Source organism: Oryctolagus cuniculus, chromosome 10 (assembly GCF_964237555.1).
Source record: "Oryctolagus cuniculus chromosome 10, mOryCun1.1, whole genome shotgun sequence".
Lineage (NCBI taxonomy): Eukaryota > Metazoa > Chordata > Mammalia > Lagomorpha > Leporidae > Oryctolagus > Oryctolagus cuniculus.
In genome coordinates, this window is record NC_091441.1 from 65,593,885 (window position 1) to 65,610,821 (window position 16,937).

Here is a 16,937-nt window from a genome sequence, read left to right on the forward strand (position 1 = left end):
AATAAACTGGGACTGGCCCAGGACCTACGGAGTAAACACCTAATCTACTCAACCCAGGCATGGCCTAATTACCTTGAGAATTTCTGCCACAGGGAGAGAAAATGGTCAGAGGTCCCTATGTCCAGGCTTTCTGAGACCTCCGCTCCCATCCTACCCTCTTCTCCTCTAATTTCCTCTCTGCCTGCTCCACGGCCCAGGTCTTGCTGGCCAAGATCGGGCTCCTGCTTCCCTGGCTGCCCTCCGGCAAAGTTTTAAAGGGACCTGTTCCTGACACGTGGCTCTCTAGCCTCCTCCTCTGGTTTCCTTTCTTTGAATCTAAGTAGACCACTACCTTTGAAAATATTGCTTTGTAACTTGCTGAGCTTATTTTTGCAATTTATTTTAACAGGTTTCCGGGCAATCAGTAGAGATATATCATATTAGCATCTTAAGTCATTTAGGTGTAACTGCTAATTTATTGTAAACTCTTGTATACTCAGCATGTTAAATTTGTGTTAAAAATGTTATAGAAATGTGCATTTGGTAAGGAAGGTTAAAAGGAAAGAGTTATTTTGAATAAAGAAAGGACAAAGTTTGTAAGATTGACTTCATCCTGATGGCTAGTTTACTCTAGACTAGAATGGAAATGATGGAATGTTTCAAGTTGAAGAGGATGTGTGGAAGTCACAGAAGGTTATGAAAGAAAGAAATCTTGGATCTTAATGAGAAAGCCACAGAGACCTAAAGAGTTAAATGTTCTGTAAAATCCTACAGGTGCTTTCAAAAATGCTATGTGAAGTAAGCAAGCGATGAGTTTATAATTTTAAACGTGGCAACTAAAAGTCTTTTGTCATCCACAGTTTTATATATCAGATTTGCTGCTCATAAAACTAAAGTGTTGTTGGTTCTGTGCTTAGCTGTCCTCTTACAGGTTCTGATGGACTTTTTCCAGCCACTTCTATTGTATTCAGTACTCTGGGATGGCGCTGTAAACAGATGAAGCCAATAATGTATTATAGGTACCAACTGAAAGTATGGTTAGCTGAGGTTACAAAGTGATTCAAATCAATTGGTAAATTAAAAAAAAAAGTTAAAAATTTTAAAAAGCTAGTATTGAAACTGCTATATTTGTTATCTAATGATTAAAACTGCTTTCTAAGTTTTCATTTGATATTGCTATTGTCAGTAAGTGATCTGGCACTGGCACCCCCTTGACTTGCATCCTCTGGTCTGCTTTAACAAAAACCAGGAGGAAGAGAAAGCCAGGCATCAGAAATGTGATGATAGGTGGCAGGCCTATTAATGGCTGTTCTGTACAGTGATCTGTCCTCAAGGAGACCCAACAGGCCAGTCCACTGCAGCGGCTTTCAGTGTGGCAAGCCTGGGCTTCAGCAGAAGTCAGCCTGTGAAGAGCCCTGGCAGCTCTGCCAAGAGTTGGATCACTGGAAATTGCCCTGCCCTGGAGTTGAAGGACACCCAGGTCAGAGCCACAGATCTTATTGGCTCTAAGCTGAAAAGCCCTTCACTCAGCCCAGCTTCCAAGGTGACCACTGCAGCTGAGGGGACGGCCAAGTAGGGTCAGCAACATTACAGGCAGAGCTGTAAATTTCCTGTTAGAGATGCCACCTGCCTTTACCTGGCCAGCTCTCCTCCCAGGCCAGCTAGGTAATGGAAGTCGACAGGGTGCTTCCCCAAGGAGGTTCACACTTCCCTTAGGATGTACCCTATGTGAAGAGATAGAGAAGTCTGCACCTCTTAACTTACAAGGCCTAAAGCCCACCAGATTATTTTCAAGCCCCTTCTGTCAGGTTCTGTTTGCCTCACAGAGAACTTATTCGTGGCTTAGATAGTATCTTGGGTCCTCTAATAATGACTCTGTCCTTTGTTCTAGACCCTGTCTAGCCCACTTGGGTCTCATTCCTTTGTAATCACAGCCTCTACTCTAACATTAATGGCTCTACTCCCAATATATGTGTACTGATGGTCCTCTCCCACATTTAATGTTGTTTGATTATTCAGAATTTCTCTACAGACAAACCCCTCTACCTGCAAAAGAATGGCCTTTCTTCTGGTCTCAGCTGGGATCAGATTTAAACCACATCCATCAAACCATCCTCACAAGGGTCCAGAGATCCCCCCTCATTTCCTCTCCTCTATGAAATCCTCTCATTACCTGGTTAATGCCACTCTTAGGAACATTGGTTGCTATTCTCACCCTGACTTGTATACTACAGTGTCTGTTTAAGTGTTTACAGCAGGTGATAATGGAATGAACCAAGGCCTTCAGCAACCAGGCAGTCAACCAGATGCTTCTCCATCCATACATGCTTGTCCCTGTGGAGCCCCAAGATAGCCGCAGCGGGCCCCTGTAGACGACGTCCCCAGTCAGCAGGAAGTAGCCAGAGAGACTCATCGTCGCCCCCTTTCCTATCATCAAAAGGTCAGGATGGTAGCTTTGGGATCCGCAAGGAGGGAAGGCCTACACTTCCAGGAATGGAGAGGCCTACTTCTGGGGAAGAAAGTCCTTGTCAAGGTCCCTGCAGGTGCCTAAAGGTCAACTAATGAGGATCAGACCCGCCTAAAACCTTTAACCCCCATGCCCTGAATCTATAAAAAGGAGCTCTCCCAATCTCTGACGCGCGACTTCCCCAGCCCCCGCTCTGTTGCTCTGTTGGGACCGGGGAACCTCACCGGGAGCAGAACCCCAATAAAAGCCTGTGAATTAAAAAAATAAAATAAAAATAAATAAAGCACAGTAGGACACCCTTTGTCCCTCTGGGCTAATTTAACGGCTAGAATGAAGATGTCATTGCCGGCCGGCGCCGCGGCTCAACAGGCTAATCCTCCACCTAGCGGCGCCAGCACACCAGGTTCTAGTCCCGGTCGGGGCGCCGGATTCTTCTTGGTTGCCCCTCTTCCAGGCCAGCTCTCTGCTGTGGCCCAGGAAGGCAGTGGAGGATGGCCCAAGTGCTTGGGCCCTGCACCCACATGGGAGACCAGGAGAAGCACCTGGCTCCTGGATCAGCGCGGTGCGCTGGCCGCAGCATGCCAGCCGCAGCGGCCATTGGAGGGTGAACCAACGGCAAAGGAAGACCTTTCTCTCTATCCATTCTGCCTGTCAAAAAAAAAAAAAAAAAAATGTCATTGCCACAGTGGACTCGACTGAAAACATGGCTGAAAGCTGCCTCTTCCTCCTGGGACAGAGGAGACCGGATTCAGAGCCACCTGACTTCACCAACTCCACGGGCACTGTGCCATTTACTGTCCCACAATGACCAAGGAAGCCGACCTTAAGGCGAGTGGCTTCCCTAAAGCTGTGCCACAGCCTCGGGACTTGTCCTCAGGCCAGCTTCTCCTGCAGATACCACAGGTCCACGTGGGATCTGGGGCCACGTGTCTCCGTGACTTTGATCCTGAGCACTCTATCTCTTTGTTTCTGCAACTGACTGACCCCTGGCCACATGTATCTTCTGAGGCCACCCCTGGGTTCTTTTCTTCCCTTACTTAAAATGCACAGTTTTCCGGGTGCTGGAAGCTGGAATTTCTTCCCTTACATCGGATGCACAGCCATCTGATGGTCTGGCCTCAGCATCCTACCCTGGGGCACTTCCACACAGAAGCCTGTCACTCACTCCCACATGGACCACAGCAAGGCTTGCAGCTAATTCACAGGATGGGAAAACAGCAGAGAGCTGCAAGCCTGGTAACAAATGATGAAGGTCAAGGGGCCACCTTTGTAGCCACAGGCTCCCAGCATGGAGCAGCCTTGAGAAATGGACCAGACCCAAGGCTGCAGGGAAGGATTCGCATAACATCATGGAATGCTGGTGCCTGCTCTCAAATGCCAAGAGGTGGCCCCAGGAGGGAGAAGAGTCAGTGGCTTCTCATGGCGAGCCCAGACCCTCAAACATGTGACAGGCCTGGGGGCACCCCACGCGTGCCTGAGCCTTGGGATGGAGCCCTGAAATGGTGATGCTTCTCTCTGACCCTAGCCTGGCCTGCCAGGTCCTGGCACTAATGCAGAGGCCTATTTGGGCTAGAAAGGTGCCTGCTGAATGACAGCTTCTCTCACCCGCAGATCCTCTCTGCTTCACTTTGACCTTGGAAAATGATAGAGAAACGACAGTCATTTAAGGAGCGCTGCAGAGGAGGCCTCATGGCAGACAGAGGTATGGGGGTGGGGTGGGGGGGCTGCTGCACCTCTCCAGAGAAGACATCAGAGCTGACAGCTCCTTGCTGGTGGCAAAGACATTCCTGGACCAGAGAGAGACTTTCCGGGTGCTGGAAACTGGAATTTTGAGTGTGCGTGACCAACCTGAAGCAGAAGGCTTGAACTTAAGCGGGGTCTGTGTCCCTGTGCCCGTGTCTCCCCCACTTCCTCAACCCACCTCAGCATCTCTATTTCATAAAACACCAATTTGTTGGATATTACCCTCACTTTAAAGTACATGTTTCAGTTAAATATAAATTCACCTTCTCTTTCCCATCCCATTAGGCGATAAAAAGCATCAGCAAATTGTCACGGGTTTAAATGGCCGTGTAATAGGTATTGGTTTTAATTGGCGTCACTTAAGTGGCCATTATAACAAAGTGTTTTGCTTCATAAGGTAGGGAAGCCCCTCACTCTCCAAGGAAAAATGCTTGAAACGTTAACTGCTGGAAAGCCTAGAGCCAAATGTGTAACCCATTGGTAACAAGTAAATGAGACCCTCCAGTAATGTGGCTGTGACTAAAGTCCTTTTTATGTGTTCAAATATACACAAACATAAAACTTACCATTTTAACCAATTCAATGGGATGACATACATTCACTTCCCCAGACAACTGTTCCCACCATCCGTCCACACAACTCTCAAACTCCATGTCCCCTAAACACCACTCCCGACTCCCCTCTCCCCAGCTCCTGGAACCACCATAACGTTTTCTGTCTCTGTGATGCTGATGACTCTAAGTACCTTACGTGGTGGAATCAGAGGGCTGGCCCTTTCTTCACAGGGTCTTCACTGTTCATCCCATTGCAGCAGGTGTCAGAATTTCCCCGGGAGACCCATCACCATTTCAGCACTCCTTCAAACAGTTTATGGAAAATACAATTACAATATATGTTTATTTTGGTTCAAAATATTTTGAAATCTATGCACAGATTTTTCATCATAGACACCTTTCATTAACATTTTGAATACCTATCATATAAGACTTTTTTTTTTAATCCATTCATTTATCCATAAACATGGGAGTTGTTTCCACTGTTGGCCTTTGTGAATGCTGCCGCTTAGACTCTTCTGTTGTTATAGGCCAACCCTCCTGCCTTTCCTCGGCTCTCTTTAGCTACTTTTTTTTTTTTTTTTTTTTTTTTTTTTTGACAGGCAGAGTTAGAGAGAGAGAGAGAGAGAGAGAGAGAAAGGTCTTCCTTTTGCCGTTGGTTCACCCTCCAATCCGGGCGCACCGCGCTGATCCGAAGGCAGGAGCCAGGTGCTTCTCCTGGTCTCCCATGGGGTGCAGGGCCCAAGCACCTGGGCCATCCTCCACTGCACTCCCTGGCCATAGCAGAGAGCTGGCCTGGAAGAGGGGCAACCAGGACAGAATCCGGTGCCCCAAACGGGACTAGAACCCCGGGGGTGCCGGCGCCGCAGGTGGAGGATTAGCCTATTGAGCCGCGGCGCAGGCCTCTTATCTACTTTTAATTTATGATCCTCAGTGACCAACATTAGACTCCATCATGGCCCCTCAGTAAGTTCTGTTAAATCAAACCGCCTAAGCAACATGAGATTTACCATCTGCATGAGAGAAAAATTCCAAAATCAAATGAGCTTTACTACACACAAATGGCTGCTTACCCATTTTAGGAGTCACCACTCTTCTGGGACTCTAAGGAAGTTTTGAACCCACTTATATTTAAAACTCGTGCACCAGGAGCCAGCATTGTAGAGTAACAGGTCAAGCTGCCGCCTGCGATGCCGGCATCTCGTATGGCCACCCATACAATTCTCAGCTGCTCTACTTCCAAAGCAGCTCCCTGTTAACGCACCTAAGTCAAAGACGGCCAAAGTCATTGGGTCCTTATACTCATGGGGGAGACCCAGAGGAAGCTTCTGGCTCCTGGCTTCAGCCTGGCCCAGCCCTGGCCTTTGTGACTATTTGGGGAGTGAACCAGTAGATGGAAGATCGCTCTATCTCCCTCTCTAACTCTGCCTTTCAAATAAAAAATCTTTTAAAAAATAAAACACGTGTGCGGGGGCAGGCATTTAGTCTGTTGATTAGGAAGCTGGTTAAAGACACCCACATGCCACAGTGGGGGACCTGTATTCCATTCTTGGCTCTGGCCCCTGACTCCTGCTCCCTGCTGACAGACTCTGAGAGGCAGCCGTGATGGCTCAAGTAATAGCGTTCCTGTACCCATGTGACAGAATGGAACTGGGTTGCCAGCTCCTGCCTCAGTCTGGGGCCAGCCCTGGCCATCACAGGCACTTTGGAAACAAACCAGTAGGTACAAGCTCTCTGTGCTTGTCTCTCTCTCCCCCCACCCCCAAATAAAATGTTTAAAATGATTTTAAAAAACACAAGTACAGGGGACAGCATATGGCACAAGCCATTAAACCACCACTTGCAACGCCAGCATCCCATATCAGAACACTGGTTCGAGTCCCCGCTGCAATTCAGCTCCCTGCTAATTCGTCTGGGGAACGCAGTGAGGATGACTCAAGTGCTCGCCCCTGCCACTCACATGGGAGGCCTGGAAGAAGCTCCTGGCTTCAGCCTGGCCTAGCTCTGGCTGTTGTGGTCATTTGGGAAGGGAACCAGCCGGTTGGAGATCACGGTCTCTCTCTACTCTCACCCCATACCCACCTCTCTCTATTGCTCTGCCTTTCACATAAGTCAGTCTACACACCACACACACAAGCACATGCACTCACAGAAACGTTTTCTTACATCCTGACAATAATCCTGACATCTCTGCATTTCTTCCCCCAAAGTTCTCAAATCAAAGTCTGGTTACAAGGCTCAAGGATAGCCTCACCTCCCACGGGACAGGGCCAGCACGCCCAGTTGACTGCCTTTGGACCGCAGAATGCGACAGGTGGAGGGTGACTTACAGAGCGTCCCCAAGGCCCTTGGGCGGTCAGGAGCCCAGCACGGGATTGTCATTCTAAATGGGACCACAGCTTGCCCAGGCCAGGGGTGGAAACTCCTCCCTCCAAGCCTTCCCCTGTGCCCGCCTCTTCCTCTGGGAGTGCTGGCACCCCTTAATCACAAACACCAACCTACTTCACCAGACCAGGGCATCAAGGGGCAGCAGAATTGAGGTCCCCGCGTACCTGCCGTCGCGCCAGCAGGAGCCCGAAATCCAAGAGGGCGCACGCTTAACGCTGACTCCGGAGAAAACCACCCGTAGCAATCCGGCTGGGAGAGACAGCCACTCGTCTCAAGGGAGGGACCCACGGCATCCAGTGAGAGCGGAAAGATCCACGCCGCCAGCCTACGTCCGCAGCCTTGCGTGCGTACTGCAGGAGTCTACACGCACGAGCGGTTCACCGGCTAAGCAGGCGGGCGTCTTCCCGGTGTGCTACAAGCCTGCTGTGCTAGGCTTCTACGCCCGCCCCGTCACTACGGGATTCCACTTAAGATTGCTTACCCTGGAGGCCAAGGCGAGGCCCAGCCCAGGGCCATCCCCAGGACCCAGAATGCTCTCTTTGTGGGAGAAGGGCCGCATAGGGAGCCTTGCTTAGACCTGCATGTCAAGGTTGGTTGCCTACCCAGTAGTTCCAGGTCCAGAGGCCACAGCCCTGCTACTGCCCAGCTTCTGCCGCGAGTTCATGGGATGGACCAGCTTTCCACTGCGGAGGGAGAGTGTTGCCCAAACTTGCCCGTCTGAGCAGGAAATAGAAGGGCAGAGCACTGAACACCGAGCTGGAGCTGACGTCCCCTGAGATACCCACCTGTGTGTGGAGAATTCAGGCGCTGAGAACCCTGGGAGCCTTATGGGAGGTGATTTGCCTGGGAGAGGCGAGTCCTCAAGTGCACGCAGCTGGGGGCAGGGACAGGTGTGTGTGGGTGGGTGCATGCGTGCACGTGTGGAGGGGTAAAGCCGGGGGGGGGGGGGGGGGGGAGGCCGATAAACCGGCCGTGCAGACACTTGGGAAATGGACTTAAACGTTGATTCTAATGCAGAAACATGTTGAAATCCGTGCAAACATGACCTCTTCACAGAGTTGATAGAAAATGCTTGTAATGATCAAGCTGCATGGATTTCAACAATTTTTTTTGCATCAAAATAAACATGTTTTCGTTCCATTTTCCGTGAACTTTTTGAAGTACCCGCATAGATTAGGAGGCAGAGCAGCTGCGACCTGGTCCCTCCAGGAGGATGTGGCTTTAGAACAAAACCTGAAGCTTCTTGTCCAGCACCCTGCAGAGGGGGCCACCTGTGGCGTTGGGGACAAGGGCAGGGACTCCCGAGGGCCCACAGCCCAGCTCTGCCTTTTAAGGCTTTGCCACAGCACAGGGCAAGGACACAGCCGCCTCTCAGCGCCCTGGGCAGCAGGGATATCCCTGTAGGAGGCGTGCTTCTCTTTCCCAGAAACCTTGGGACCTCATGGCCAGCTGGAATCACCTGGCACATTGAAGTCACCTGGGGAGCTTTTAAACCCTTCTCATGTTGGGAGGCCCATTCCCTACCTATTCTTCTGAGAATCTCTGGAAAAATGGCTCAGTGTTGTCCCCTGGTGATTGTAATGTGCAGGCCACAAGGCCTCATGGTCTCTTCCTCTTCCCCTCCCTGGTAATACGGGCTTGGTCCTGAGTAAGTCAGCTCTAAGGTGCACACTTTAGGATTCCGATAGGAATGTCGCTGACAACTGCTATGAGGCAGGTGACAGCTAAAACAACCAGCCATTGCTGTTGTTCACACAGGCTTGTTCCATCAAAGTATCTCCTGTGGTTGTCAATTTAATGGATAATGTTGGTACTATACGTGGTGAGTTTAATTGCTATTTTTAAATATCCTCGGGGCTGGTGCTATGACATAGCTGGTAAAGCCGCCACCTACAGTGCCGGCATTCCATATGGGTGCTGGTTTGAGTCTTGGCTGCTCTGCTGCTGATCCAGCTCCCTGCTAATGTGCCTGGGAAAGCAGTAGAAGATGGCCCAAGTCCTTGTGCCCCTGTCCCCCTGTGGGAGACCCAGATAAAGCTCCTGGCTTCGGATCGGCCTAGCTCCATTTGGGGAGTAAACCGGCAGTGTATGACGACCTCTCTCTCTTTCTCTGCCTCTGTGTAACTCTGCATTTCAAAAATCCTGAAAAATGTTACACTGTGATTCAGCCCTGAAATGAAGAAATAGGCTGATGAGCATGGATGCAGAGAAAATTTGTTGTCAATGAATCAGATATGTCTCACTAGAATTTCATATTTCATCTTTGCAAAGCAACAGTCAAGTGGTTATAGCACCCAACAAAGGAAGATATGACAGAGAGTGACATATGAGAAGGAACTCATATCCCACACCTGGGAATGTGACCCAAAGGCCAAGAAATCACTAAGTTCCAGAAACTTCTCTTTAAGAAATGTACCTCTGCTGCCCCTTGGAGCTCATTCACCCCGTGAGCCCGAGTGATTCCACATAGTTGGATGTAGATGCTAAATGGGGAGATCTTTTAGTTTTTCTGAAACTAACCAATGTATTTCACTTACTTGCTCAATTTCATGTAAGCACTAGAGTAACGTGTGATAGGATCCACAAGGGAATGCTTTCAATAACTATAAAGAAAAATTTGAAGTGATATAAATATGGCATCATTTTCATTGGCAGAGTTTTTCCTATTGAGTGAGCCCAGAATGGTCTTAGGATAGATGGTTTCTCTGTTTCTATAAAACAAGACATTTGGGGGCCAGCTATTTCCTAGCTCTCGGGTTGGACCTGCCCACTGCATGGCCACCTCAGCTCCCAAGCTGTGATTCTAGATTCTTTAGCTTTCCCATAGTCACCATCTCCCCATGCCTTTCCATTTCACAGAGATTCTCTGAAGTCTACCCCCTGCTCTCAGGCCCCTTGCACCTGACCCATCCCTGACAAAGTCTTGCAATTCTTCTCTCCTGGGTCAACCCTCATTCTTTCTCCTGCCACTCTTATTAAAAAGTAGCACTTTGGGGTCCAGTGTTGTGGCATAGCAGGTAAGTTGCCGACTGCAAGGTCAGCATCCCATATGGGTGCCAGTTTGAGTCCCGGCTGCTCTATTTCCAATCCAGCTTCCAGCTAGTGGCCTGGGAAAAGCAGCAGAAGATGGTCCAAGTCCTTGGGCACCTGTCACTCATGTGGGAGACCCAGATGAAGCTCCTGGCTCCTAGCTCTGGCCTGACCCAGCCTGGCTGTCGTGAGCATTTGTGGAATGAGCCTGTGGATGAAAGAGCTTACTCTGTTTATCTGTCTCTCTTTCAACTAAAAATGAATGTCAGTATTTTAAAAAGCACAAGTTGAGGAGTCACTGACATGAATTTGCTCCAAACTCTCTTACACACAAGCTGGGTAACCATGGACTTGTCACTTCACTTTGTCAGTCTGAGGATCTTTGTCTGCAGAAGAAAATGAATGTCTGTGTCATGAGGTTGGTGGAGGATTAAATGAGATAATATGTACCTGATTAGAATTGTCTCCCTGGGCTCCTTTCCAAATGTGGCACAGTGTTAGTTCTGACAGGTGGAGGGTGATGGAGGGGTGCTGCATAGGGCAGGCATTGCTCTCTGCAGCCCTGCGGTGGGCCTCTCCCCAGGCTCCCACAGCGGGCTGTTTCTCCAGTACTACTGGCCGTGGCCGGTGGCCAGCTGGAGTAGCTCTCCCCAGCAGGCATGGGGGCAGCAAGCTCTAAGATACCGCCCCTCCCTGGAGTCAGCTGCCCTTATTTCTCAGGGAGCAACTTTCCATCAGGTTCTATTGGGGGTGCATCACAGTCAGCTCTCTGCCTACCAGTGGGTCTCTCCTTCCCCTCTAGCAAAGTCTAGATGTCAGCCATGCCAGCGGAGGGCCTCTTCCTTAGATGGCCAATCTCACCCACCCCAGGGAGTAGCCACCACCTATGTGTGTGGTCCCCATATTCATAAGAATTCTCTTCGTTTCTCAATAGCCATTGTCTTATTAGACCAACCCCCTCGGTAGCTAATCACCCTTTATGTTAAACTTTCCAACTACTGCTTGGTTCTGTGTCCTGGTTGGACCCTGACTAGCACCCAGTTTTTGTGGGAGATCACTTAGTACTGAACCCTTGTGCCTGACCTTCCAACATCAAGTGCCCCGGCTCTGCAGAGCTGCAGGCCTAGCCGGCCCAGCTGAACGACTTGCAAGGACCCTGCTTAGGTGCTGTTCTTCGCCAGGCCAGTGGGGCAGTGATGCTTCGGGGACAATCAGGGGTAATGCCCACAGGCCAACCACTCAGCATGCATCACACTGACAGTGTCAATGTACGATGTGTGTTTATATCATCCAATTAGAAACAGGGGTACACTGGAAACCCATGAACACTATACAGCCAGGTTTAAGGATTAAACTCAGCATTAAATCTGTGAAGAGTCCTCAGTCTTCCTGGAACATGTTTTTGACCCTGGCGATTGGCTGCTCAAAGCCAGAATGAATGGGCCATAAATCTGAGAGCTGGAACAGACCTCAGAGATCCACAACCAGCCCCTCCAAGTTTATGGTCAGGATTGATTCTGCTTGAGGCCACAAAGAAGAAACAAAGGAAGGTTTTATAAATGAGTGGGGAGGGCACAGTTGGGCGGGGGGAGGGGGGTACGGTAAGGCTGCTGCTTACCCTTTGGCCATGCCAGATCCAGACCTGGCAACCAGTTAAGATGTGGGCCACACGGGGTGAGACAATTTGACCAAACATAGAGATCACAGATGCTCAAACATCATAAAAGTCATTGACTTTGTTTCAGCCCTCTTCCCATTTTACAAATGAGGAGACTGAGGCCTGAGAATCTGAAGTCCCTCACACAAACTCCACCTGCAGTCCCGCAGAGCTCACACAGGGTCGGGGCCAGGTGTTACTGAGAGAAGCTGGACAGACCCAAAGCAACACCTTTGCCATATGTTGACCTGTGGCCTTTGCACAAGCACAAAATTTATGTACCCCTCTTCATCTCCTGGAAGGTGTATGCCTCTGGACCCAACTTTAAAATAAATAAAAATGAAAATAACCTCTTTAGTATAAAAGACATTCTCAAACTCAAACTCACTCTCTGCTCCCTTTACAGCAGAGAGAGCGAGCCCCAGAGACTCAAGGATATCTTGGGTTTGGGCAGCTCCACCTGCAGGAGGCTCCCGCACTCACATCTCCCACCACACAGGGACAGGCAGGGCATTGCTCTGAGGGGCTAGGTCCTATTGAATTCACCATTGGAGGCTGGAGTCAGTGTGAGCAGGCTTTTGAGACCTCACAGAGGTGCAGAGGTCCCCAGTGTCACTGCGATTATCATTGTCCTACAACACCTAGTGAGCACCTCTGCTCTGTAGATACAAGGAGAGAACGACAGTGTTGCCTGCTGGGTCTCCCGACCCCTAACCATGCTCTCCAGGTTAGCTGACCTATTCATTTTCTTCTCTTGCTGCTGTCACAGAGGACCACAAACTTAAAGCACACCCATATTTTACTCACCGTTCCTGGGCACAGCATGGCTTAGCTGAGTCTCTGCTTCAGGTCTCACGCCCCAAAATCAAGGTGTCAAGAGGCCATGACCCTTTCTGGGAGACTCTAGAAGGGCATCCTTCCGGGGGACTTCTGGGCTGTGGACAGGCTTCAGTCCTGTGTGGCTGTAGAACCATTTTCTTGCCAGCTTGGGGCCAGGATGGTTCTTGGACGCCAGAGGCCACTTGCATTTTCTGTCTCCTTGTTCCCTTCGAGCCAGCAGTAGGCAGGCAATTGGTGCGGTGGTTAAGCTACCACTTGGGATGCCCACATCCCGTATTGGAGTGCCTGGTTAGAGTCCCAGCTCTTCTACTTCTGACTCCAACTTCCTGCTAATGCTCACCTGGGAGCACCTGCTCTGCTTATTAGAGACCAGCTATAACCATAATGAAGGTTTCTTCCCTTCCCTTTTTGTATTTCAGCTAACAAGGACCAACTGCTGATGTTGTGAATTACCTGTGACTTATCGTGTGAATGATGATATTTGCATGGAAGTGGGAGCCTAAGATGGCAGATGGCAGAGGGCAGACCTCACACCCAGCTAAGGAGAGAGTCACAACCATCAACTGCAAACAGCTGAGTTTCATTATAGGACCCGCCCCCCAGCTGGCTGAGCCCCTCGATTTCGTGGACAGACCAGCATCAAAACAAAGCCTGAAACCCTGCTTAATGAGCCCGCTGACTGGAGTCATTGTTTTAACTAACTTCCACCTGCAGTGACTCCCCTCCCTTGAAAAACACTTTTCGCAGGCTTCTTGGGAGGGAAAGAGTATATTTTGGATCCAAGGATCACTCTTTCCCAAGACCGCAGGCCTCCGGGAATAAATGCTTTCCTCTTACCCACGCTCGACCCTGGTACTTGGCTGTCCAGCAGTGGGCAGCAAGGGATGGCTTATTTTGCCTGGTGATACAGAAGCTCTGACCTGCACGTGGGTAGCTTCTGTATAGTTCCGGAATCACTTGTCAAAGCAAACTCAACAACAACAAAACATTTCTCACCATCTCAGACTTACAGGAAAGTTGCAAGAATAGAACAAAGGATTCTCACATACCCTTGTGGGGGTCAGCTTTCCATCACTGAAACAAGAATACCAGGCGCAGGCTACTTACCAAAGGAAGAGGTTTACTTTGGCTCATGGTTGCAGAGGTTCAGAGTTCACAATTGAGTGAACCCCATGTGGGAGACCCAGGTGAAGCTCCTGGCTCCTGTTTTAGGCCTGGCCCAGCACTGGGCATGACAGCCATCTGGGGAGTGAACCAGCAGATGGAAGATCTCTGTTTCTTTCTGTGTGTCTGTGTCTCTGTCTCTCCCTCGTTCTCTGTAACTCTTTCAATAAATAAATCTTAAAAACAAGAAAGACTGGGCAGACTCCATTGACTGAGTCTCTGGGGATGTTCTTGCTGTAGAGGCACAGGGTGGCACAGGGCCACATGGGATGAGAGCTGGGGCGTGCATGAGCCTGTGAGTGTGTCTCTCCTTACGAGGCTGCCAGGACTCAGTCATGGGGCCTCCAGCCTGATGAGCTAGGCCAATCTGATCGCTCCTTCAAAGGCCCCATCTCTAAACATTGCAAATGGATTGAGTTTCCACCTTCTTAATACTATCACCGTAAGACTTCAGAGCTTAGGACCCTGAAAGACAAATACTGCATGTTCTCTTTTATATACGGGAGCTGTAATTTAAAAAATAAAAAACAAAAAAGAAAGGAAGGAAGAAAGCTTGTGTGTATCAGTATTGCCGCAAATCTAGTTTCTGAAAAACTTTGTTTTATACCTTCATCAAACCAATGGTTACGAATGTTACACTACTATGGTTTTAATGATCTGTGATTAATTTACTGTATATGGGTGAAAAGATCATTATTTCCATTCAATCATTGTTTATAGCCATTGTCTGTACTCCCACTAAACTGGGGTCATTTTGCTTTTCACTTGTTAAACTTCTCATTAGGTGAAGTATTAAGCCTTTTTGTTGTAATGGAAATTTAAAATGTTATCTCAAAAATTTAAAAAAAAGAGAGAGAAAGGGAAGGAGGGAGGACAGGAATATCAGTGTATTCTTAGAATTGTATCTACAGGGGCTGGTGCTGTGGCGCAGTGGGTTAATGCCCTGGCCTGAAGCGCCCGCATCTCATATGGGCGCCAGTTAGAGACCTGGCTGCTCCACTTCCAATCCAGCTCTCTGCAATGGCCTGGGAAAACAGTGGAAGATGGCCCAGGTCCTTGGGCCCCTGCACCCACGTGGGAGACCTGGAAGAAGCTCCTGGCTCCTGGATTCGGATCAGCGCATCTCCAGCCGTTGCAGCCAACTGGGGAGTGAACCAGAGGATGGAAGACCTCTCTCTCTCTCTCTCTCTCTCTCTGCCTCTCCTCTCTCTGTATAACTTTGAGTTTCAAATAAATAAATAAATCTTTTAAAAAATGTATCTACAAAATATATTGAATCTGTTAAAAACTTATTAATGTGAAAATTTTAAAAAGTAAAAATAAAAGTAAAAAAAAAAAAAGACTTCAGGATTTAAACTCCTGAATGAGTTTCAGATTAACTCATATTCCAGCCATAACAACCCTTAACCCTTAACCCAGAGTTCCCTGAAGTTAACCTTTTACAACACTGACCTGTCATTCACCCACAGACAGTGCTCAGGACCGGTGCTGTGGGAGGAGCTGTGAAGCCCAGGGGACAACCCCACAGCAGACGCTCATCCTCCAGCCCCATGACTTGCTGATACCGCATGCTCTTTCACTCAGATCCTAGGGGTGAGAAACAGGACATTTCAATCAGTTTTAACTTTCCTCTTTTTTTTTTTCAAAGATTTACCTGTTTATTTGAAAGTCAGAGTTACACACAAACACACACACACACACACACACAGAGAGAGAATCTTCCATCTGCTGGTTCACTCCCTACGTGGCCAAAATGCCCAGGGCTGGGTCAGGCCAAAGCCAGGAGTCAGGAGCTTCATCTGGGTCTCCCACATGGGTGCAGGGGCCCAAGCACTTGGGCCATCCTCTGCTGCTTTTCCCAGGATAGCTGAATCAGAAGTGGAGCAGCCAGGATGCAAAATGGCACCCATATGGAATGCCAGTGTTGTAGGCAATGGCTTTACCTGCTATGTCACAACACTGGCCCAGAAAGAGTTATTTATTATTTGAAAGGCAGAGTGACAGAGAGAGACAGAGAGAAATCTTCCATCTGTAGGTTCACTCCTCAAAGGGCCACAACAGCCAAGTCTGAGCCAGGCCATAGCCAGGAGCCAAGAACTCCATCCTGGTCTCCCAGATGATCAGCAGGGACCCAGGCACTTGGGTCATCTTCTGCATTCCCAGGAGCATTAGCAGAGAGCTAGGTCCAAAGCAGAGCAGCCAGGACTGACACTGTCTCTGATGTGGGACACTGATGTCACAAGTAGCAGCTGTGTCACAATGCCACCTCCCGACCCCCAAGTATTTTTAAAAATTTGTTTTAGAGAGCACTTCCATCCCAAATGTCCAGAATGGCCAGGGCACCCAGAGCTGGGGGCTAGGAACTCAGTCCAGGTCTCCCACACTGGTGGTAGGGACCCAGCTCCTTGGGCCATCACTTGGTGTGCATTAGCAGGAAGCTGTGTTCAGAGCTGGAGCTGGGTATTGAACCCAGGCACTCTGATGTGGCACAGAGCACTCCCAACTAGCATCTTAACCACTAGACCAAATGCCTGCCCCTGCGGTGTTCTCATAGAGGCTCTGCAGTAGGCTTTACTGTTTGATAGTCTAATTCTCCTCGTGTCTTTTTTTTTTTTTTTTTTTTTTAAGAAAAAAAAAAGATTGGCCGGCGCTGTTGTGCAGCGGGTTAATGCCCTGGCCTGAAGTGTCGGCATCCCATAGGGGCACCAGTTCTAGTCCCGGCTGCTCCTCTTCCAATCCAGCTCTCTGCTATGGCCTGGGATAGCAGTAGAAGATGACCCAAGTGCGTGGGCCCCTGCACTGGGTGACCCAGAAGAAGCTCCTGGCTCCTAGCTCCTGGCTTCGGATTGCAGCTTCTCCGGCCTTTGCAGCCGTCTGGGGAGTGAATCATCGGATGGAAGACCTCTTTCTCTCTCTGCCTCTCCTCTCTCTGTATCACTCTGACTTTCAAATAAATAAATAAATCTTTAAAAAAAAGATTTATTTGAAAAGCAGACTTGAAAGAGAGACAGAGAGAGAGAGAGATCTTGCATTTGCTGGTTCACTCCCCAAAGGGCTGCAATGGCCAGGTCTGGTCCAGACCAGAGCCAGGAGCCTGGAACTCCTTCCAGGTCTC

General features: G+C 49.2%; 1 long non-coding RNA gene across 1 annotated transcript; it reads right to left on the reverse strand.

The window, feature by feature from the left end:
• Window positions 1–833: 833 nt before the first annotated feature.
• LOC127492407 (uncharacterized) lies at window positions 834–15,411 on the reverse strand. The gene is made up of 3 exons (XR_011379431.1): window positions 15,275–15,411; window positions 4,935–5,046; window positions 834–965 (listed from the first exon to the last, which is right to left on the reverse strand). It is a non-coding gene; the product is annotated as an uncharacterized lncRNA (long non-coding RNA).
• Window positions 15,412–16,937: the final 1,526 nt, after the last annotated feature.